This window comes from Erpetoichthys calabaricus, chromosome 1 (genome assembly GCF_900747795.2).
Source record: "Erpetoichthys calabaricus chromosome 1, fErpCal1.3, whole genome shotgun sequence".
NCBI lineage: Eukaryota > Metazoa > Chordata > Cladistia > Polypteriformes > Polypteridae > Erpetoichthys > Erpetoichthys calabaricus.
In genome coordinates, this window is record NC_041394.2 from 310,630,386 (window position 1) to 310,655,911 (window position 25,526).

Below are 25,526 nucleotides of genomic sequence, written 5' to 3' on the forward strand. Positions count from 1 at the left end.
TAGTGCGTGAGATCCGTACACATACAGGCACGTGAGGTTGCAGAGGTGACCATGACACTAAATCAGAGGCTAATGCCAATGTCCATTTGTAATACAATAACAAATATTTATAGTTTCGTATGGTATAGTATTTATTTATTGACAGCAAGTCACAACATACATAGATTAGCATGGGGCCCCTATGCTTGTGGGGCCCCCGGGCAACTGCCCAGTGTGCCCATGCGTTAAGACAGCCTTGGGAATCACCATAGGTGCTCTGTTTATTATAAAGAAAGCTGTATGAGGGATTGTTTCCTTCCACTTACTGTATTTGGAACTGCTAACATGCACTTTCCAAGACTGTAGTGTGGCAACTTAAGCAGTCTTCAGAAGACATTGGTGGTCACTTTGGAAACCTACAGATTTCATGTTGTCCTGCTTTTTAGTGAATATGCAAGCTGGTGAGCAGCTATTTCCACAAGTTGGATTTTCATAGAAGAAGGCTCAGTGGAAGAACTCTGGAATTTGTGGCTTATCATTCATGTTTGATGTATGCATGTGCCTCTCATTAAAGCATGGCACATCTACTGTTGTTGTTGAGTACAGCATTAATGACCATCAGTTAACAGGCTGAAAAGGGAATAAAAGTGAGTGCACATACACATGGAGCATGGGGTGAACTTTTTTTTTTGGAAGTTCAGATGAAAAAAAGGCAGAGTTAGGCTAGGTCTGTGTATGGGGAGATACTTTAGCCTTTGCAGCTATCAGATTTCAGGTAGTAGGTCTTAGCTTGAACATCTTGTCAAGCTGGAGTGCAATGTATTCTGGGAAAGCTGATAGGCAAAGCTTTAGGGTTTTCTGCTTAGTTAGAATGTGTATCCTTTGATTCCCATGAGAAAATAACCTTAAGCTTAGTGATAATGATTTAGTAACCATATGTGCTTTGAGAAACTGAAAAATGTCAGCTGTCCTTCTAGGACTAACATCCAATGGCAACAAGTTGCCTGTAAAGATCAAAATGGATCCTTAATACGTACAAACCATAACATAATAAGTACATAACCATAACAAATTAGGAATATGTGGTATACTTTTAGAAAACTATATTTGTGCAACAGAAAAATATACATTAAGGATAGGAAAAAACTGTAAAGTGTGCATAATCGTAACATTCTGCATGTAGTCCACATCATCCAAAGGTGCATTAATATGGTTAATGTAAATTGGCCCAATGTGAATGTGATGGAGTAATAAGGTGTCTGACTTCTAAGGTCTACCTTAAAATAAAGCATTTGCATAAACAATCATTCATAAAATGTTAAATGTTCACGTAACCAAAAACACAATGATATTACCACATTTACTCGACTACTGCAAGGAGAATTCTTGGACATTATATTACAGCCTTAATGTGAGACGGAATATTTGTTTTAAGAATGAAAATAAAATCTCATTCAGTTTTTTCAGTACCATGACACAAGTATTAGTATTGTGCTTTCCAGTTATATTTGAATATATGTTTATCAGGAAGCACTTCAGATTTTAATTTATAATATTAGAAAATGAGTCTTAATCATTTTATACCAGCCTGAAGCAGTGCTGTCAAGATAAAATTATCAACAAAAGTATTACATTTCATGCAAATCCACATATAGCCATGAAATTGTACTTTTGGAAGGAAATCCTTCAGTTGACTGAAAAGAAACTATTTATTTAGTCAGCTTAAATAATTGGAAAGTCTTCTCCCAGGAATTGCGTATCTGGCTTGCATACTCTCATTTTCCTGATTTATCTCTTTTATTAAGAGCTTACTTCAGAAAAAAAATCACATTATCTTTATTAACATTTGAATATGTGAAATGTCCATCATTTTTCCTGCACACAATTTGAAGTCAGCATGAAGTTTTCATTTAAGCCTCTGTAACAAGCACAAAAGAACATTTCTTTATTGTGAAAAAAGAAGAAACGCTTCAATTTAATATGTTTCAGCAGTGAAAATCCTTAAATTATTTCTTTATTATAGGAAATTTAATAGTAAACACTGACAAAAACACTATGTTGTAACTAACATGGAAAATGCTTGTGGATGTATTCATACTTCCATGATCAAATAAATCGTGAATGTGGAGACCAGATACTATCATGGTAGCCTCGGGCACAAGGCAGTATCCAGCCCTAAGGTGGGAGAGAGTCAAGTGCAGGGCACCCTCATTCGTGCTTGTCCAGTTAACCAGTTAGCCTAACACACATGCACAAACACACCCACACACACAAATGCACACACTTTGTGCTGCTGCTTGGGGTACTTGGAGAAAACTCAAACACAGAAAAAGAAAGGTCATTCTTTCTGCTTGCATGACATGATGTATGTTATGTAATGACAATGCAGTGGATGTAATGTAGATTATGGCCACTAGTGATGAGGGAAACAATTTGTGTGCAAATGAATTTACCGTGAAAGTCACATTACGAAAACAGTTTCGCTTCCAGCTAAATTTGTGCCATTCACACAAAAATGAAGTATTTGGAAGCAAAATGCAATTTATTTTACAAATTTTATTGTGAAGAGAAACTCTTTTGAGTTTTGCTGCATATTCAATTGTGCGTGAATCATTTCACCCATTTCTACACTCTATCCCAGCTTTGATGACTGGTAAAACATACAAGTATCTGGTTACAAATCTGTGAAGCATGTATGAAAATTCAGAAATTCAACAGCTGTCTGTTCACAGTATACCTTCTTCAGATACTTCAGTTGACACTCTGATGTTAAATCACTCGATGTTGTTTTTAATTGTGCATTTACAATTCCCAATTCCTGGGACAAATGTTCTCATTTCCTCCATTTGTTTGCACGCTTGGCCAGCTACATAATCATCTGTAAAATATTACTAAAATATGGTAAAATGTCTAAATACTTTTTGTCAATAACATCATCAGGTATTAACACTAAAGTGATGTGCTAATTAGGCTCCAGCCATCCCACAGTCCTAAGTGGTTAAGAAAATGGATGATGTGGTAATAAAACACCCGAAACAGTTAACAGTTCAAAACATCCATCACTCCATCTTCCTAACCTGCTTATCCAGGGCACAGTTGCAGAGCTGCTGGAGCCTTTCCCAGCAATGATCAGAAACAAAGCAAGAACAATAACTGGACAGGGCGCCATTTCATCATAGGGCGATCACACACACAAACTCATTAGGGCCAATTTAGCAATCCCAGTTCATGTTTTTGGCCTGTGGGAGGAAACTCACGTGGACACAGGAACAACAAGAAAACTCCATGCAGGGAAGACCTACTGCTACCACTGAACCGCCATGCTACCCCCAATTCAATACAGACAGCAAAATTAGCCTTTTGTCCTATGGTTATTACTGACTTCTCTGTATGTTAATGCTGTATAACAACTGAGTTATTAATGACAAAATAAACTTTATAATGACTCTCTTCACATTATACACTACTGGTCAAACGTTTTAGAACACCTCAGTTTTTTCAGAAATCAAATATCAGTCAGAACAATCTTCCCATCACTGTTGCAGAATTTTCAACAAATGTGTTAATCCCTAATTAATTCAATGGGTTGTAACAAGTCTGGAGACTGTGTTGTCCAGTCCATGTTTTGAAGTGTACATACTTGTTCTTTTCTTTTAACGTAGTTCTAACATAGTCTGGAGGTTGTGTTTTGGGTCATTGTCTTGCTGAACTCCTGACCTACCAGACACAGAAAAGAAGGTATTGTGTGGTGCTGCAAAATGGTAACCCTTTTCATTCACAATGCCAGTCACTCTGTTGAAGTCACCAGCTCTGGCTCCAGCAAAACAACCCCAGACTATCACACTTTCTCCTCCATGTTTGACAGTTGGTGTCACACACTGAGGCACCATCTTTTAACCAACTTGATGATGTACAAACACCCTGCAAGATGAACTGAAGATTTCAAGTTTTGATTCATTGGTGCATAACACTTTCTTCCAGTCTGCTGTAGTCCACAGCCAGTATTTCATGGTCCTATTTTGTCCTTTAAGGAATGGCTTTCTTACTGCCACTCGCCTTGTCAAACCAGCAGCACAATGTCTCCTCTTCACAGTAGAAACTGAGACTTGCTTTTTTCGACCACTGTTAAGCTGTGCTTGAAGCTGATGTGCTGTGAGGTGACTGTCACGCAAGCTGGTGATCTTAGGAAACTTGTCTTCTGATTGGGTTGGGACTTTGAGTCTGTTTGTTTTCTTCTTATCAGAGTTTCTTCCAGCTTCCAATTGCCTTTGGATTGTGTAGGACACCATTGTACTCACTAACACTTTTTTTTTCAATTTCTCTAAATGTAAGGCCTACACTTCCAAGGATAATAATGCCCTGTCTCATTTCATTTGTTAATTGTCATTTTCTTGCCATTATCAATGGAATTTACAACTCTCTACAGTGTAATATTGTCCAAGTAGTACGTCAGTGGGTGTAGTAACACAGTCTGTTCCAACTCTGCTTTAAGACAGACAGAGGGCTTTTAAGTAATCAACAGAAGTTGGGACACCTGTGTAAATTGTATGCTTGCAACTTGCAAGGCTTAATCTACGTCTGTAGGTTGTAATCTATTTATTGTTCCCTGAAGAAGGTCCATTTGTAATATTCTAAAATATTACTTTTTCAGTTTTTGCTAACCTAAAACTGTAAATGTTAACCTCTGCCAATTTACTAATTACATATTCACCTTTTTAGGTCCTTTATTGCATTTCAATTGATTAAACCTGAAGAAAAACTGAGGTGTTCTAAAACATTTCACCGGTAGTGTATATATAAAATAGGATGCCACTTACAGGTAAGTTATTATTATGGTAAAAGTTAGATATCACTGTGCTCATATCTGTTGCTTATTGTTCTTACTTTTATGTTGCTATTACTCTTCATTATTTAAATTTGTGACAGTGCCTGACTGCAGCACGGAGGACAGGAAGAACTGAGACATAGTGCCTTCCTGAATTTTTTCAGAGTAAAATGTCATAAGTCTCCTGCTCTGCCTAATCAAAAACTACTTACAAGCATACAGGTATACTAGCAAGATCACTGAACCTTACTATATATACTCTTTTTATATATATTGTGGAGATTCAGCCCGGACACAGACACTGAGACAAACGTCCCAAAAACACACACATTTTATTTACAGTTTTCTCTATACAATGCAGCACTGCACACAGATCACCTACAATAGTGCTCACAGTCCTTTTCTCTTCCTTTTATCTTCTCTTCTGCCACCCTCACTCCTCTCTGCCTCCCACCTCCGGCTCCCCGAATGGATTGAGGTGGCCCCTTTTATACTGTACCCAGATGTGCTTCAGATGCTCGTTGACAGTATTTCTGCAGTACTTCCTGGTGTGGCGGAAGTGCTGCCGTCCAGGGCTCCCAAATTGTCCAGGTGTCCCCTGGTAGTGACCACGGGCCCCAACAAGGGTGAGCTTCCAAGCTAAAAGCCTGTGGTCCCGACATACTCCTGTTACTTTTCCACCAGCGCCCTCGGGGATTCATCGGGTTTGGGGTGGAGGTTCGTCTCTCCCGCTTGTACCCAGACAGGCTTGTTAAGCTGTGCAGCTCTATGCAGTTCCCCCTGGTGGAGGCCACGGAACCTAACCAAGATGAGCTCCGGTGTTCCATGAAAGTGGCCCCGACACAACCCAGGGGGGCTGCCAACAAAGGTTCCGAGGGACTCCGGAGCTCAGCCCTTTTGGGGTCCGTGGCCACCACCAGGGGGAGCTGCACGGCTTCCTGAGCCTGTCTGGGGGCAAAGCAGCCACACTCGGAAGTGCAGCCAGATGCAGGTTATCAAGCACCTGCAGCACATCTGGGTGGGCTATAAAAGGAGCCAGCAGTCACCACTCTGGGTGCCAGAGTTGGGAGGAGGAGGACAACGCTTGCCGGGAGAAGTGGTGGTGAAGACTGTGTTTTTTGCTTTGGTGGCTAGTTTGTGCTTGTGGGACTGTGTTAGGGCTGAGGGACATGGGGAAGACGTGGCTCCCAACTAAAGAGAAAATAAAAGTTTGGTTTCTTTGTACATGTGCCTCCGTGTCTCTCTGTGCCGGGTCGGGTGCCAATATAGTGCCTTTCAACAATATATATATATATAAAACTGTAAAAAGCATGGAGAACTAAGAACAAACTAGGAAAATGGGAAGAAGCAAATCCCATCAGCCATACAGACCAGAACACCCCCTGCCATCAATCTGTTTTCTCTGAGGTTCATGCATGTCCATCTCCTAATTCTAGGTTTGCATGTTTCCAGCTAGTGTAAACACATCTAAGTCATTTAGGACATCTGCCCTGTAACATCCTAGGAGCTTCTGGAGGCTTCTCCAAGTCCATTCATTTTGAACCTTTACATTCAGTTTTTATTTATTTAAAATACAATTGTAATACAAAACTCTATTCTGTTTTTCTCTTTGCTAGAGTAGCTGTTCAGAACACGTCTGCGGTGAGTTAATTTACAGTGTAAGTGTGAAACTTGAATAGGAGCTTCATTATAGTTTCACATTCAATCTCTTCATTTCTACAGCACTTTGAACTTTAATTAGCTCAGTTTTTTTCACTTACTGAAGTTTCTGGAATTTTGGCATAAATTAAGAGTGGGTTGAAGCCATAATTGCTGGGTTCCTGTTAAAGCCTTCCGTTCGGCTCATTCAGCACAATTCCCTGTGAGTTGTCATTTTAACTCACAAACTAATTTCAATATGTGTGGCTCAGACTTTGGCTTCATGAAGACAAGCCTTGTGTGGAAGTTTTGTAAAAGCAGTTAGTAGCATCACTTGTGGGTTTGAGAGTAATAATTTAGATTAGTATTTTATGTAGTCCCCTAGCAAAAAGATTATGTCCTTAAAATATAAAAGAACATTTTGGATTTGTGTTGCTGAAAATGTCAAAACTATAGACAATCAGCAACACATAACGGCTCTTGCTTGCTCACCTAGTGGTACATAGTTTTAGAAATACCTCTCATGGGGTGATTTTAAATGGTTAGGTAATATTTTCTTGCTCATACAAAGGACCCAAATAAAATATGAAAAGTGCTGGAAGCTGTTTTTCTCTGCCTTGGCAGGTGAGAACTCACTTCACTGTCAATGTGAGCAATATGATCTCTAATAAATGTTGAGTACCATACTGCAGGTTCGGAAGAAAGTATAACTCTTCATAATTTTATTGTGAAAACATATATGGTTTCTCAAAATATGATTGTTCTAGAAATTGAGTTACATTTATTGCTGTAAAAAAGACTGTTCAGAATAAAGATAACATGTTCATACTGTGATACATCACAGACAAGATTTACAATGCAGTGTATATGGAATTCAGCACATACACTCTGTTTTGAGAATTCTAAAGCATGCCTACATGTTAGCAAAGGGAAACATGGCAGACATTGAAAGTCATGATGCCCTGCCATGGAGGTCTGTAAGAATCAATAAGTGGCTGAACATAATAATAATAATAATAATATTAATAATTCTTTATATTTTTTCGTGCTTTTCTCTCTTAATATAGTGAGTGGGGAGCCACTTCAACCACCATACCAATGTGCAGCATCCACTTGGATGATGTGACAGCAGCCATTTTACGCCAGTACACTCACCACACATTAGCTGTTTAGTTATGAAGGGGTAAGTGAGATAGCCAGTTAGAGACAGGGGATGATTAAGGGGCCAGAATGTCAAGACCCTGATGGGCAATTTATACTGGACATCAGGATACACCCTACTCTTTATGATGGATGCCCAGGGATCTTTTATGACCACAAGAAGTCAGGACCTCGATTTTACATCTCATCTGAAGGTCAGCGCCGTTTTTACAGCACAGTGTCCCCATCACTGCACTGGGGTATTGGGATCCACATTCAGACTACTGGGTAAGTACCTCCTGCTGGCCTTGCCAACAGCAACCAAAACGTTTCCTGGTTGGTGTCCTATCCAAGTACTAGCCAGGCCCAAAAATGCTTAGCTTCAGGTGGATGGCCTGTTGTGAAGCGCAGGTGGAATGACTGCTGAACAGACAGACAGACAGACAGACAGACAGACAGACAGACAGACAGACAGACAGACAGACAGACAGACAGACAGATAGACAAACAGATAGATAGATAGATAGATAGATAGATAGATAGATAGATAGATAGATAGATAGATAGATAGATAGATAGATAGATAGATAGATAGATAGAACTTTATTTGTCTCCAGAGGGAAATTTGGATTTTGTAGAAGCTTTAAAAATATATAGTCTGAACACATACCAGAATTACTAAAAAGAAAGAAAACTTCTGATTTGACCGTCACCATCCCAGTGAGGCATTATGCAGGTGTATTGCTGTTGGTGTAAACGTTTCTTGTCACACTTCCACTGAATAAGTCGTTGGCTGAAAGTCCTCATTGTCAGTGTGTCAGACAGAGGATGTGCAGCATTGTTCATAATGGCACTCAGTTTTGTTTTCATACTCTCTTTTGCTACTACCTCCGGAAGTCCAGAGTGTGTTCCATAACTGAGCCTGCTCTTGTTGATTCTGTAGGCCCCTTCTGAAGTGATGTTATGAGCCTAGCACACCACACCATAGAAAATTACACTGGCCATCACAGACTTGTAGAACATGTGATCCTGCTCTGCTCTTTCTTATTTACAGTAGTTCCCCATAGTTCCTAGACCAGTCTAAACTGTTATTAATGCTAACCCCCAAGAACGTGTCTTTATTACAAGTCATCATTGTTACATAGAGTTCAGAAATGGAGTGCTTCATGGTATTTTGGAGGTGCACTACTCCATCTGGTAGACAGAGCAGGAGTTTAATCATGTTCAAAGGAGCAAAAGGAGTACCACTTTCTGAATATTGGGACGTTGTTTTCTGCCATGTGTTTCCCTCTCTTGTATGCCTTATTTTATAACTGTGTCTATTGTGGTTAAACTTCTAGTTTTATCATTTTGAGAGTAGAAAGACATGAGACATGAGAAAGAAAGAAATCAGGAGTCTTCAGGTCCATGAACTTAGGACTGAGGGTTCAATCAACAACATTTGACATTTTACATTATTGCCTGGGGCACTCAGGCAGTGCCTTAGGACAGTCTTATTAGTGTGCCAACCGAGTGTTTGGTAGCTAACCTATGCACCTGGGTTTTCCCCCACTTATGATTTGAGCCATAGGTGAATGCCTAATTCGCACTCAGGTCAGGCTACATAATGCTTCAAGTCTGCACTTTTCCTTACAAAATGTGCTTGTTTCAAAACATTGTTGCAAGATAATGACAGCTTGTGTTTAGCCACATAGTACCACGAAGACATAAGCGAAAAGAAACAAAAAGCAGCATGACAGATTTTCAAATCAACCAGGAGACCATTTCGGCCACGCAGTGTGTTTGATCAGCTTCTATAAATTTATCTTAAATTCTGTGATTCTGTCTGCATAAACTACATGACTACTGTACTGTTATTTCTCCCTTTCTTTGCTATTCATCCTTTTCACGTTTAACTGATGTCCTTGAGCATGTGGTTCACAACTTACAACGTGGTGGATAAATTGTTCATCTGTATGGCTAATATAGCAGACTACATATAGTAGTTTACTCATTCAACTGATATTTGTATAATTTAAGCATGTTATTAATGTTTGCAGGATTATATTTGAGGAAGATAGGAGCAAACATGAGCTACATAGAACTGAATAAATGGCAGCACATTCTGATGCACTTGGTGAACAGCACCTGGCTCTTAACACTTTCTCAATGACTATAAGAATAAGAATGTATTTACTTTTTATACATGGCTTATATATGTTAGCTTATTTTTTGTTTAATAGTGACTAGGGTGTTGTACCGTGTTATCCATTATGAATGTAGGAAAAAGCCAAGCAAAATGACACTTTTTATTGGCTAACTAAAAAGATTACAATATGCAAAGCTTAATTCGGGCCCCTTCTTCAGGCAAGATGTAATCAACAAGAAGATTACATTAGATTGCCTGAAGAAGGGCCCTGCTGAATTGCCTCGAAAGCTTGCATATTGTAATCTTTTTAGTTAGCCAATTAAAGGTGTCATTTTGCTTGGCTTTTGTTTAATAGTGACAATAGTAAAAATCTGCTATGTTTTGCTTGAGAACAAAGTTTAGATTTCTCTAATTTGAGGACTTGCTCTGGACTAAATGATACTTCATCATGACCTGTGTCAGACTTGCACAAATAGGAAGCAACCTCAAAGCTTTAACAATTAAGGTAAGACCACCTCCAAGTGTGAGAGGGTGCTATGGGGAACTCGGTCTCCTCTTTTATTCAGGACAGACTCCTAGTGTCACTTCCTCTATTATCAAACCAGACGTCCCACCTCTTCCTCCTTGGATAAAATATAAAGACTGTCAGTGTTCAGTTGTGGAACCCACATGTGAGACTGCACTACGAATCTTCAACTCCTCATTCATTACTTTCTCATCTGTGGTCATGATGACCTATATAATCACTGACTGTCATTTATTGTTTAATTTTCTTGTCATTATACAGGGCATTCTCCTTGCAGTACTTCGTTTCTATGTTTTCTTGATTTCCTACACCTAATCTTATATATAAACGTTCACACGTAGAAGTGTGTGTGTCTCTCTGTCCGGTCCGGAAGTGTGAGGCTACAGCTTGAAGCTCAAACAGCCGGTAAGGTGGCCCCAAGTTAATGAGTCGGAAGAAGAAAGAAGTATGAGGCTACAGGCTACTCCGTCGCCAGAGTGAAACCACTGACGAAAGACAAACTTGCTTAGCAGCTAATACACAAGCGAGGCAAGCACATCAGCAAAACGAAACTTCCGAGTAGAGAGAAACTCGCTTAGCCACTGATAGACATGCACATCCGTAAAATGAAACCGCCAACTCTGCATTTCAATAGTTCCTAGGAGCACAGGCTTACTCAGCTATATAATATAACATAATATTCTCAAACAAGCTTAGTAAAAATGGAGGTCATAAGAAGCTCGAGCAGCACTAAACTTAAGGCAGGAAGCAACACTGGACACAGCACCAATCCATCTCAGGTGTTCTGATATGTAAAACCATAAAACTAAATATGGGACATTTCCTTTGACACATCGACTGTACATATCTAGACAGTCAAGTCACCGGAAACATAGTTCATTGAGTCAGCATACATTTGCACACGATATATCTACCTGAAGCTTGGAGAAGATTCATGGACTAGTCCAAACGAAAGCTTACATTAATGGGTGCAGTTCAAGGAATACTGCTTCCACCTGCCTCATTCACATTTCCACGTTTACCTGCTTTATTTTCTGCAGCTTTGTAATGCATGTAATCTTTTGCACAACAGTAAAGTCAATTCTGTTCATTACTCTTGTTCACATCACTGCAGGTTAGTGCATTGTTTTGTTTTCTTTTTTTAAATGTTATATAATGCATATTTCTCACAAGAAGACACACAAAAGCTCTCCATTATGCACATTGCTGTGTTTATTCCACAGGCAAATCTCACTACATGGGAAGCCACCTCTCCCCCAAGCCCCACTGCATTGTTAACATTGTTGTTTCTTGATTCCTACAGAAAAGCTCAATGATACCCATTCTGCAAGAAACATGGAGCTTCAAGTTTATGTCTTTGATACATCTTTAGGATTGCAATCACCAAGACTATTATTATAACTGACAAAGTGTGAATTGCACTATGAGAGCACATCTGGCGACTGAATAAAAAGTTTACAGAAAATTATTTTTTTCATAAGAGCTCTTTATTTAAATACTAAATGAGAGACAGACACATGCAGAAAGGAACTAAACATCTTTCTTCTTGCGTTAATGGCACAAATTTTGCTGGAAGCAAAATGCATTTTTTTGCAATGCAAAACAGTGAAATTCACTTTGAATTTATTTTCAGGCAAATCATTTTGCTCAGCATTGTTCCTGTGGTTGCATGGATTTTCTCAACGTTCGTCGAGTTTTCTCCCATATCACAAAACTGTGTAGGCTAGATTGATTGGGGAGCCTGAATTGGCATGCCATGTGCAGATGTGGGTGTGCTTGAGTCTACTCTGCAATGGTTCCTGTTCAATGCCTAATATTGTTGAGATGTTTAACCCTGCTTTATGCCTGATGTTGCCCCAGAGGGCAATAATGAACGGATGGATGGATGAAGTCTACCAGTATGATTAGTTATTTCAATCAGCCCTTTGTGTCTTGTCCACTAGTGCAGGCAGTGTGGTGTAGTGTAGTGGTTAAGGCTTTGGATTTTAAATCCAGAAGTTATGGGTTCAAATCCCACTACTGACACTGTGTGACCCTGACCAAGTCACTTGACCTGCCTGTGCTCCAATTAGAAAACCAAAAGAAATGTAACCAGTTGTGTAACAAATGATATAAGTTGCCTTGGATAAAGGTGCCAGCCAAATAATTAAACGTAAATGCATCAAGGGCCTCCAAGTGGTTAAACCTTTTAGCCATTTCTTTAACTTGCAATTAGTTATTGGAGCTGAAGTCTCTTCAGCTTATTGAAAGCATATTAAAAAAAAAACAAAACAAGAAGTGTCTCGTCTCTAGTGCCAAAACAAAGCTCAACATGCAATGTAATACTTAGCATAATAACAATCATTAAAAACAATGATACCTTATTTCATTGGCAGAATTATTATTATTGTTGCTCATTTTCTTATTGTTTTCACTGTAATTAAAGAAGTTGGAGTCACAAAATTGCTCAGAGTTTCTGCTGTAGGGTACTTGTAGGAAAACAGTAATTCCGACTACTTTTGGTAGAGTCAATGAAAAACACTTTGCTTTCACTTGTGTGGCTAAAATGTTTTATGTCATAATAAACCACACAGCTGGGTATGTGGGCAGTGAGACAATATGCAATACACAGCAGGCATGGTTATGACCTTCAACACCCATAAGATCACTTTTTCAGCTGCACACTCTTTATATTTACAAAATGTGAGTGTACCTGGTCATTCTTTGATTCAGGACAAAGATGACCATATGTCAAAATAGTATTATTAATATAGATTCTATCATAGTACCCGTGCAATGCTATGGCTGTCTCTTCTGGGCAAAATCAAAATTAGACTGAAACCAATGGTGGTGTTTGGGGAGACAAAAGATAGGATGACAGAGGTACTGCTGAACTTCAGCCTTGATGGACTTTTTTTTTACAATTATTCTGAAGGCTTTTTGTACTGTGAGATCTTATATAACAGACAATAATAATGTCTATGTTATGGTTGTTCTCATGTTGTGCCTAGAGCAGCTTTTTTGGTTTTGGGTTCCTCTCCCTGTAGGGTCCACAAACAAAAATTCCATTGGGGCCAACTCCTGGTAGAGATATGACTAGAAAATCCAGGCCACATGACAGCACCTTGCACTTCTAAGGTAAGTTTAAATCCCCAGTACTCCTTGTGTTTCCACTGATTTGTGTCCTGCTCTTGAAGCTTCTGGATTTAACTTAAGGAGAGAAATGAACAAACTCTGTGTCATCTGTCGATCTTGTTCTGTTTTTTTTTAATTCTTATTTGTATATTAATAATAGCTACATATGTTGATTTTGTTTAATGTCTTTTCCCTGGACACTGCCATCTTGAGACTCCATTGTCTGGGCCCCTGGGAAACGTATCCTTGAAGTTGTGAATTAGGACATCACTGACACAGTGCTTTAAATACTTGCACTCTGGGACCACTCTGCATTGCCCTGTCTGAGTCTGAGGAGAAATAATAACACATCTCTGTCAGTTATTATGCTTTTTCTTAGTTAGTATTCTGTATTTAAATATCTTCTCAATTTCAGTTTTTGGTTTCTCTGTTTTGGGTTTAGATGAAAAATTGGACAGATTGTCTGGTTTTTGACATTGTCCCTGGCTTATGTTTCATCTCCTGGTCACTGCATTGTAATTAGTTTGTCAGCACACAAATCTGGAATTCTGGAAGAGGGTCTCCCTCTTCTTGAGGATTTAATATGTTCACACTACAGCTCATTTTTCATTCTTCTATTTAACACAAATACAATATTTTAAAGAAGTGTGAGCAGCAAATAAACACATGGGATCAGAAGATTTCAGATGAGATCGAAACCACTTTGTTATGTGAGACTAAATCAGATACAGATGTACTGTATGCGACTTGTATTTGAACGATGGAATTGAATTTGTCTGGAGATTCGCACACCACAAATAATTTTACTTCACCATTTATGTGACCTTTGTTAGGTCAGACAGTAGCAGGTTAGATGACAGTATCAATGAAAAGAAAGGAAGATTGCAGACTTAATGAGTATTAACAGCCCAAATTCTCTGTATTTTCTAATGGATATGGTGCACCTCAAAAGTGTATTCTTCTAAAAGTCCTACAGACAGACAATGGCATAATTAATTGAACGTCCCCCTTGACATTCTGACATATTGTTAGTCCACTGTTTTGCATCAAAACCCGCTATGTCTCACTCCTGCCAGTCCAGGCTCCTCTCCCATGTCACAATTCTTTACATATGGATGCAGTAGTGATTATTCCATCTAAAAGTATCAGATATGATTTTTTTGTTTTATATTTCACTTTTTCATCATAAGCCAATGAATTTATGGGTTGCAGCGCTGAAAACACGTTGGCACTCATTGTTGTCTATTAGGTCACATCTGTCTGATAAATTTGTTTTGATTAATTTTGCACATGCAAGGCACATTCTGATCAGATATCTGTACACACTCAAATGGATTTGGACCTCTTGCAAAATTAATTTGAACAGTCAAAAAAAAAAAAAAAAAGGATATGAGCCAAAAATCACATCTGAGTTACTTTTAGCTTCAGTGTGAACATAGCCTAAGGTAGCTCACCCTTTAGTCTCTGTAGCTGAAGACACCTGCATTATTTATTACCTGGAAGAAAACCTGCAGAAAATATTAGCAAAAGAACCCATAAGTAGAAGGCAGCAACCTGCTACATCTTGAACTTTTACCATGGAAGTTATAGAGGGGATCCAAATGCTTAAATGGAACACAGTGTCCTGCCAAGGCCTGGACGATCATGCAGCATTAGTTCTACAGCTCCTAGTATAGCTAGATTCTCATTTTATCTGTGTGCACTTTCTTCATCTACTTTTATTCTCTAAAAAATAAATGATGACTCTTAATGTGCCCATTGAAAATGAATGTGGGAGTGTGTGTGTGTAAGTGTGCCCTACAATGACACCCATTCTTGCACCCAATGCTTCCTTGTAGGTCCAACTTCCCACTTACATCCATACGTGCCATCACAAGAAGGTTTGCTGTGTCTCCCAGCACAGTCTCATAAAGCAGGTTGGAGATACCAAGAGACGAGACATCCTGGAGGAACTCGACTATCTGTGTAGCCTGAATGAGCTGCAGGTACTGTCCCATGCTACCAGTAGTGACAAGGGCACTAGCAAAATGCAAAACTAGAGAAGAATCGGTCAGGAAGGATAAGGAGAGAGCAATTGTCAATTGTGGGCACCACCTGCCAAACCATTCCCATTCTGGGGGTTGCCTCTCCAGTGTACCTGTTGTCCCTTTTATTTGCACTAAAGTAGGTGAAGTGAATTCACAATCCCTTATACTAGACAGATTGATATCCCTGAAGCTTAACCTACTTGGTGTTAGACTGTGACAATTAAGGGTTCCCTTAATTCTTTTTGAAAAGTAATACAGATAGATAGATAGATAGATAGATAGATAGATAGATAGATAGATAGATAGATAGATAGATAGATAGATAGATAGATAGATAGATAGATAGATAATCTTTTTCTAAAGATTAAAGGCTAACAGTAAACAAGTTCTGTATCTAAAGTATTAAATTCATATTGTGCATGAAAAGCACCAAACAGTACTATGGATTGATAATTTAAGCAGATGCAGAGACAGGGTGAGGTAAAGCAAATCAAATCAACATATTTGTGCAGCAAAGAAACCCAAACAAAGGCAAAGCCAGCATTTCGTACCCAAACACCCTCCCACATGAATGGAAATAACATGCTTGTGAAATAAATTTGACCACTGGGGTACAATAGGACTCTGATAAATTCTCTGCCCAGTGTTTATCTTTGACATATTTTCCATTTCCCTGATGTGAAAAGCTCTGCCTCTCCTTGACACTTCATCTGTCAACATGTTAGAAAATTACTGATAGGAAAATTACTTTAAGCAAGAGCATTCCCCATTAATGAATGATATGCAATGCTCTCTATGTTTTTCAATTTTTTTTTTTTTCCTGTGCAAATGACTGAAATGAATACTTCAATGTAATAAGCAGCGTCTGTGGCAATTTAAAGACTGCAATAAAGATCTCAGACAAGGCCTAATAACATAATGGCACAAACTTTAAATTTACATACTCTTAAAAAAATTACAGGTTCTAACATATCATGGCATTCTCAGACTGGCTTTATTCAATTCAGGGTCGTACCTTTCCTGACAGCTTTGGGTACAAAGCAGGAACCGGGGATGGGGAGACAAACACAAATTGAAGTTTAGGAAATTTTTAAATGTAAAAGCAGACTTATGCATCCCTACATCTGTGCTCCTCATGAGAGCTATAATATCAGAAGGAATTCTTTAACTGAATTGCTTTAATTAAATAATGAAAGAAACCTCAAATGAATATTTGTTTTGATGGTTTCCTTTAATACTCCTAAAACAATATGATCTAAAACAAATGCCTTCTGATGCAGCAGCACTCTATGGCAGTGTAAAGGTTTTAGTTCAAATTCATTAATGTCTAATCCCCTTTCATGGAAAACTGGGACAGAACTGAAGGACCAAATGATGGAAACTGCTTTTGATCTAATTTTGATACACGGCAGGGACAGGAAGCTTAACCACAATAGATGCAGCCTGCTTTTTCCACAATGTCATAATGAGCCTCCCCTTTTGGGGACCTGGTGCAGTACTGGCTTTGTTCTTGCTCTCAATGTGTTAGTAATGGCCTTTGTTCTGAATGGCATAGCCATTATCAAGTGTCACTCAGAGATCTAAGCCTGCAAAGTCCTGAAGCAGTGAACACCATGAGTCATGTTAGATGATATGTCAGGGAAGAGTGCAAGCAGTTGGTTAAAAGAGCATGATGTCAGTAGGAGGTAGCCGTAAGCTCACATTTTCATCCTGTCAGGGCTTTTTAATGTAAACCAGGCTACTCAATCATTCATTCATTTGTGTAAACCCACTTCTTCCAGTAAAAAAGGTACTGGGACACTATAGCCAATGTCAGATCTGTGCTTGAGGCAACAATCCTTCTTTAACAGGGTACTAGTTTGTCACAGGGCCCATGCCACACTCTCACTCATACAGAGCCAATCTGGAACTGCCAACCAACCAAACGTGCATGTTTTTGGATGTGCAAAGACACCAATTCACCTTAAGGAAACTCACATAGGCATTGGGAGAACAGATATGGTTTGAAATTTATAAACTGGTGGTAGTATATATAGTGAAGCTGGCTGAATGGTAGACTTTGCTGCTTGTAATTCCAAGGTCCTAGCTTCACATCCCACCTATGATATCTGAGGGAGAGCAAAACCCTGCATAGAATATTAAGGACAAGATTCAAACCCGGGATTCTAGTGCTATCAGGCTGCAATACCAGAAAAATGTTAAAAGCAAATGAGATCAAAAGGTGCTCTAGAAATTACAGAGGAAAAACTTAAAATTTGTAAATGAGTTCTATTTATCTTCCGATACTGTTATAAGTCTGTTTAAGACAATTCTGGTTTGGGTGAGTTGTTATCATTTAATGTAGAACAGGGACAATAAATGGGTGTGCTAATTTATCACATACACAGAACCACACAAGCATTTGCCACTCTACCTAATAAACATGTCTTTTAAATGTGGGAGGACATGAGAAGAACATGTAATCTTCACAAAGACAATGACCAGAACATAATTCAGAACCATTCTTCTTTAGCCTGTTGGAAAGCAGTACTGGCTTTTGAGCCACAGTGCTTTCGGTCTTTAAATAAAGTTTAATTTCAATTTGTTTAACTTCTCCACAAGTTTAGCACAGCATGAATTGACATGTCAATGAACAATGTCAATTATATAGGGAACAGAATTTGGGTCACCAATTAGAAAAAGAAGGGTGTGCTACTTGTGAAGATCTGGGTTAGGCAAGGCTCAAGAGTGAAGAGTAGTTTTACTTAATGTGTTGGTGTTCCCCAAGTCCCTAGAGGGCAATCTAGGGTGGTCTCACAAGGGAACTAGAGAGAACAGCCACGATTTGGTCCCCCAAGTACAATTCATTGTTAAGGATGCCACTTAAGTTAGTACCTGGTACTTCTAGGGAATGTTCAACCCCTTCAGCATGAGATGGTTTCCTGAGAACCTAAAATAAATGATTATAGGTTATCTGGAAGTGATTGTGGGTCTGGCCTTAAAAAGTCCCTTCTGACCAGAAGACCAGTGAACTGAGGAGAGTCAGACAAAGGTTTATCTTCAACTGGTGGTGGAAGAGAGGCCAGAAAGGTAGTAGAGATAAGAAGGGAATGTACTTTAGTGTGTTTGAGGTGAGCACCCTTTTTGACAAATATAGATAGAGAACCTTTTCAAAAGGGGAAAGATGGCTCTAGTTTTACTGTTTTCGTAATTTTTTAGAACATTCTACCCTCTTCTTGTATTTATTGTTTATTTAGTAAAACACCTTTGATTACTTCACTTCAGTTCTTCTTGGAGTCATTCTATTTTCAGAGAAATTGTAATCTAAGAATCTTGTTTTATCTGTTTTTCAACTCATTGAAATATTTAACATCTTATCTGTGCCATCCTGTGGTTTGTTTTCTTTAGATGTGTCAACATTTTGTGGGCATTTTACATGGCCAGCTGTTTCTGTTTCCTATGCTTCCTCTCCAGGCACACAACCACTGTCTTCACCAGATGTGATGTCAGCAATTTAGTAGATTTTTTAAATTAATTTTGGATAAAGTAAAAAAAGATCTGAATGAAAAGGGCTTGACTGGCTAGAAGGTGTAGAACCGAGCTGTTTGGAGAAGGTGGATCAAGCCTATCGACCCCACATACAAGTGGGAAAAGATGAACAGGAAGAAGTAGAAGAATTATAAATAATACACATCTCTTTTACTGGTTTAGTTACTTTTCCAGGATTTTTAAAAACAAACTTGTACCAGTAAAACTTTTTTTATTTAGCAGCAGGTGAGTTTTGAACACCATCCACACTTAAATTGGAGAACATGTAAACGCAAACAAAAATGTGGCGCATAACAAGGACATTTGCTGCACAAAATATTAAGTAATCAAGTTAATGTTATGTTTGACATCGGATACATTTGGTAAGTCCGGTGATGCAGCAAGTGATGCAGTGCCTGCTGGATTATCTTTCTTTTTCTGGGCAGACCACAGCTGATTCACTGCCAACTGGGCAATTGTCAGCATTAAGCCAATAAATGTTGCATATGGGACATGGCCCGGCAATATGTTTACTGACAGAGCCACAATAAGGACAATTAAAACTGGTCTAATCTATATAGTGTATATTATATGGTACAGTAAAAAGAAACTCAAGCAGTTGGCTTTAAAGCACAATTATGATTTCTGAATCTTATTTTTGTTTGGTTTACTTTACTGTTACAGATTTTAACAGCCATGCCACAATATATCCTAAAAGTTTTCTGTTTAAAGACATATCTTACACACTCTCTGGCTATCTGCCCCTTTCTTCTTCTTTCTCTTTGTATTTACCGTAAATTGTTATTTTCCCTGACTGCTTTCTAAACTTTTTGCATTTTTTTCTCCCATCTTCTATAAAATGATATTCCCTCAAGGCACTTGGAGCTAATGTTGTTAAACTCACCAATGAGTTAGATCAAGTGGGATGGTACTAAAGGTAAGCAAAGTATTCTTTTGGTCTTTCCATTCCCTTCCCATTCTCAGTTACGTTTTCTAGCATTATTACAGGGCTGCATTTCTTTATCTCCAGATAACCAGATTCTTGTATTTTATTTCTGCAAAAAAAAATGAAATCATTAGAATATAATGATCCACATTAACAACCTCATTTAATTCTTAAACCACTTCAGTTAGATATTTTCAATCCATAGCAGCACAGACTATACTTCAACAGTTTTTCCTCAGCTGTAACGCACCTTAACCAACCAAGAAGAACTTCATTTAGTCGACTTGAAACCACAAATTCATTTTTTTTCCACTACTCAGAATTAGAAATGATAATGGGGATTATTAAGATCTCAAATGATCACCATCGGCCCAGTCAAAGAAGTGTAATCAGGAGATGGAATCACACAAAGGAACAGGCAATATCATTGTCAAAGGACAAGTTTGAGTCTCATACAGAGATAACCTTTAGAAAAAGAATTCACAAAGCTAAAACCAAATTCGTAGTCAAACAAATTACTGCCAAAGTCAAATCTACAGCTGCCCCACAGTAGAGCTTCCCAAGTTCTCTAAGTTATGACATAACACTGACCTTTCACCTTAGTCAAATGTATAAAACAAAAAAAAATTAATCTGGTGAGTCAGAAATGCCATCTTTGTGGTGAGTTGCATTGGTAGCAAAGTGATACGCATTTATTCTGTTTAGTTTGCTGAAAAATAAACAGTTTGTCTTTAATTGTTTTTACAGACCAAGTAACAAATCAACAGTGACCTCAAGTTTCTCTGAATAGACGACCAGATTTTCACGTGAACCCACCGAAGCAGGAAAGTGAAAACATCACAATGTAAAACTCCGAATTCTCTGATAGCACATGAGCGCAGCCTAATACTCAAATAAATGCTGCTGGGTGCCACCATCTTATATAAGTGGTACACGAAGACACATTGCCTCATGTGACTGGCAACTAGCATAGCAACTATAAATAATATGGGCAGAGCCAAAAATGGGCTTGTTATGAAGTTTTCCACAAAATGTGTAGGTCTCAAAACAATATAAATCAGACCACTATCCCCCCTGCTCTGGAACCCAAAAACTGGCTTCACCCCAGGCAACCAGGCTCCAAATTCAACAAGCAGACTTCAAGGCCTGTACATACCCAAAAATACATAAATGTCATTTAAGGTCAAGGCCAACAAAACAAATCTTAAAAATAAAGAATTTAGAATTTTAAACAGAACCAAGAAAATGGCAAGAAAATAACAAAAAAGGGGTTGCCTAAGCAACCGAAAGCAAAATAAAATCACTGTGTATTCCATTTTTTAAGTCACAAAAGAAATCAAAAATATCATAAAAGCAAAAAAAAAAAAAAAAATTCTTATTACATGGCTAACAGCTTTATTCAAGGCAACTTATACCATTTAAGATACAATTGGTTTCATTTCTGTTGTTCTCCAATTGGAGCACAGGTAGGTGAAGTTACTTGCTCATGGTCACATAGTGTCAGTTGAACCCACAACCTAAAGTCCAAAGCCTTAACCACTACTCTCAGTCTATTGATCTTCACTCCACTAAGTCAACGCCATTCTGAAGGGCCTGACTCTCTGCCTTGAATAAGTAGTAGAGGGTGGTCCTTCAGCCCTGCCCATATGATATTCTATTTTAAGGGGACAGGGCACATAACTAAAAATGAACACTGTACATTAACATAAAAATAAACATAACACATACATAAAAATAATTAATAAAGTAATATTTAAATCATAACATACAGCAGAACAAAACACATTACTAATAACAAAAAATAAAAAATTATATTTCATAAACAACAATGATATTAAAGAAACCTTTAGCTGAACCAGAGACAAAACCCTGGCTGAATTATAGCAAATTACAACACACAAACTACCATAGCCAGAACAATAACAATATATAAATACATAAATATAAATGTATAACATTTAAAAAAATGTAACTAAGAAACTCAGAGATGTACACAATGTAAATTCACAACAAGGGTGCTGACTGAAAATTGAGAGTTTTACCTGAAGATTTAGCTCCTGCTTCATCAACAATGCCAAATGAAGCGCAAATATGATCGAGTCTATAAGAAGAATATATAAACTGTGAATAGAAATGGGAACACATTTGTCTGGCAGTAGAAAGTAAATCAGTAATTAAAGATGTCACGTTGCATCATTGCCAGAGATATTTCCATTGTTAGTGATACAAATCTTCGCATAAACATGGAGTCTAATTTACAAGAGACAAGAACGCTATATAGGTAAATTCTCTTGTCATGCAAGAACAGCAGACAGCTCCACCCTAAACAAAGCCCTACAGTGTGTTCTTACCAAGGTATGAATTTATTTCAAAGCAGAACTTTGGTATGGAAGCTCTGAACCGCACAGTGAAAAAATTATGGGATAACCCTTATCTCGTACGTATGTGAAAATATCTCATACGTATGAGATACTTTCATGTGTGTATGAGATGTTTTCACGTACGTACAAAATACTTTTACGTTCGTATGAGATGTTTTCACGTACGTATGAGATAAACTTAGATTACAATATTACAAAAGTGTGCTTCAGGGCTACCTAATTATGTCTTTACCAAGGCTTCAGTTTGACATCACTTCCAGCTCTTGTAGTGTGGTGATATAAAAAAGCAGACGGCTGGGCTTTTATTTATTAAAAGGAATGTGAGATGTTTGGAGATGGGTTTAACAGCAGCTTGCAATACCTATAATGTATGTCAGGTAATGCCCAGAATGTTAGTCACGAAATGCCCATCGCATACCCCGTTACACTATGGTTAAGATTAGGCTTGTGGGAGGGTAAGGGTTTGGGTATGTGCTTTATGTTTACAGGTATTCGTCTGCACAGTCGTACAGAGCACCTGAGGAGATATGATGTTTTATTTCTTTCCTGGGAAACAATTTGGTGCATACAACTTACTATCTCGTGCCCACCACTTACCATAGCTTGTGCACCAAGTACTTTAAGGTCTCACCAGCCAATACTGTGTGTGCGCCTCATACATTCAGATGAGCACTAAATGCCATTGCGTGCTATTGTACATCATTTTCTGGAAATAGGACATATCACTGAACAGTCTGATGTTTTCCTCACACAGTTACAGTCCACAGAAATGGATATTGGCAAGTTTATAAAAGAAGGCTGTGCATTCAAGCCCAGATTGTTAAATCTGCTAAGCAGCATCGCTAACCACTGCACTAATTTATAGTAAAAGGAAATGACATTAGCCATCTATTTACTAACCTGCAGTTTCTTATTCACACAAGTTATGAAAGGAATTCATATTTCACGTATTGAGTACATGTGAAGTTTACGCAGTCCAATGTGACTTCACTAATTTAATGCACTGATAAACCTGGCACACTCGATCGCTTATCTACACCAATGAACTGTGGGATTTAACGTGCATCTAAAGAGTTAAATCCAAATCAGGCCACATTAACTCTCGCCGTTTTCAGTCAAGAAATGTACCCTTGTTAAAAAGCCAAACTTTAGATTTCACTCTTTAGACGCACGTTAAATCTCACAGTTCACTGGTGCAGATAAGAGTGTGCCAGGTTTACCAGAGAATTAAATTAGTGAACCCACATTGGACTGCGTAAACTTCACATGTACTCAATACGCGAAATATGAATTCCTTTCGGAACTTGTGTGAATAAGAAGCTGTGAGCTAGTAAGTAGATGGCTAACTAATGTCATTTCCTTTTACTATAAATTAGTGCAGTGGTTAGCGGTGCTGCTTCGCGGATTTAACGATCTGGGCTTGAATGCATATAGCCTGCTTTTATAAACTTGCCAATATCCATTTCTGTGGGCTGTAACTGTGTGAGGAAAACATCTGACTGTTCAGCAGTGTGTCCTGTTTCCAGAAAATGATGTACAGTAGCACGCGATGGCATTTGGTGCTCATCTGAATGTATGAGGCGCACACACAGTATTGGCAGGTGTGACCTTAAAGTACCTGGTGCGCAGGCTATGGTAAGTGGTGGGCACGAGATATATACAGTACATGGTGGGCACGAGATAGTAAGTTGTATGCACCAAATTGTTTCTCAGGAAGAAAAAAAACAGCATATGTCCTCAGGTGCTCCGTACGAGTAAGCAGAAGAATATCTATAAACATAAAGCACGTACCCAAACCCGTACCCCTCCCCCACAAACCTAATCTTAACCATAGTGTAATGGGGTATGCGATGGGTATTTAGTGACTGATGTTCTGGGCATTACCTGACATACTATACGTCATAGGTATTGCAAGCTGCTGTTAAACCCATCTCGTACGTACATAAAAGTATCCCGTACGTACGCGAAAACATCTCATACGTAAGTAAAAGTATCCCTACGTACGCGAAAACATCTCGTACATACATGAAAGTATCCTGTACGTACGTGATATTTTCACAAACGTATCAGATAAGGGTTATCCCATAATTTTTTTTTCACCGTGCGGTTCAGAGCTTCCGTACTTTGGAAACCAGAAGAGTGTTGTTTTTTTGACACCCTTCTTTCTTTGAATTGCAGGTAAAAGGAAGGACTCCCAACCACTGGAGAGGAAAGAAAGATAAGGATTTAGAAGGAAAGATGTACTGTGAAACTTGGTAAGGCAGCAAAGCCAGACAAGAAGACACAAATGATAAAGACCTGCACAGAAGACACAGTTATATAGTAGACCTTCTTTTATTAGTTGAGTTTTCCATGTGGTTATCACTGCCTTGTTTGTTTCATCTAAGTGAAGAACTACTTTTGGTAACAAAAATTCTTCCTGACATTTTTGGCTGAGAAATGAGGCCAGGAGGTACACGTACTGTAACAGTCCCTTTCTGTTGCAGCTTTATCCTGGATTAAATTCCTGGTCAAGCCATTGTCTCTAAGGAGAGTACACATTCTTTCCTATTATTACATGTGTTTTCTTTTTGTTCTCCAGTTTCCACAATATAGCCCAGAAATGTGCAGGTGAGAGAAACTGGAAAATTTACATTGTCCTGGTATGAGGGAGTGTGTGTGTGAATACGGACAGAGACCCAGTTAACAGGTCCCATCCTAGGTTGGTTCCTGCACTGTGCACACTGCTGTTGGGGTAGGCTTCAGGTTCCCACAAAACTTAATCTAATAAAAGAAGAATCAGAAAATGAATAATGGATGTACTCTATGTACACATATTCTCTGTTATGCTTCTAGATAATATAATGTGTGCTCAGCGCACTCTGAATCCCCCTTTATCCAGTTCAGTGTCCTAGTGGGCAGAGCCTATCCTGGCAGCAAAGGGCACAAGATAGGAAATAACCTTGGACAGGGTGTATGCTACTAATATGAAGGGTCTTGATTGGCAAAGACCATTCTGATACCTTCACGTGTTCAAACATTGTTGCACAGACATCAACAGGCCCACAAAAAACACACATCAAACGATTGCCTTACTACTGTCGCCCAGCTTTTTTGACATATCAATGGACTCGAGTAGTTTTTGTCCTATCCTGATCAACCCAGTATGATTAAGTTGGCTTTGAAAATGGATGGGGAGATGGATGGCTTGCATCACCTAACAGAAATTAGACAAAAAAGATAAAATGAATAAAAGAAATAAATAAGATGAATAAAGAAGTGGACTAAATACTAATCCTTGTAACAGGAGACCTTTGGTTTTGCTACAGCCATAGA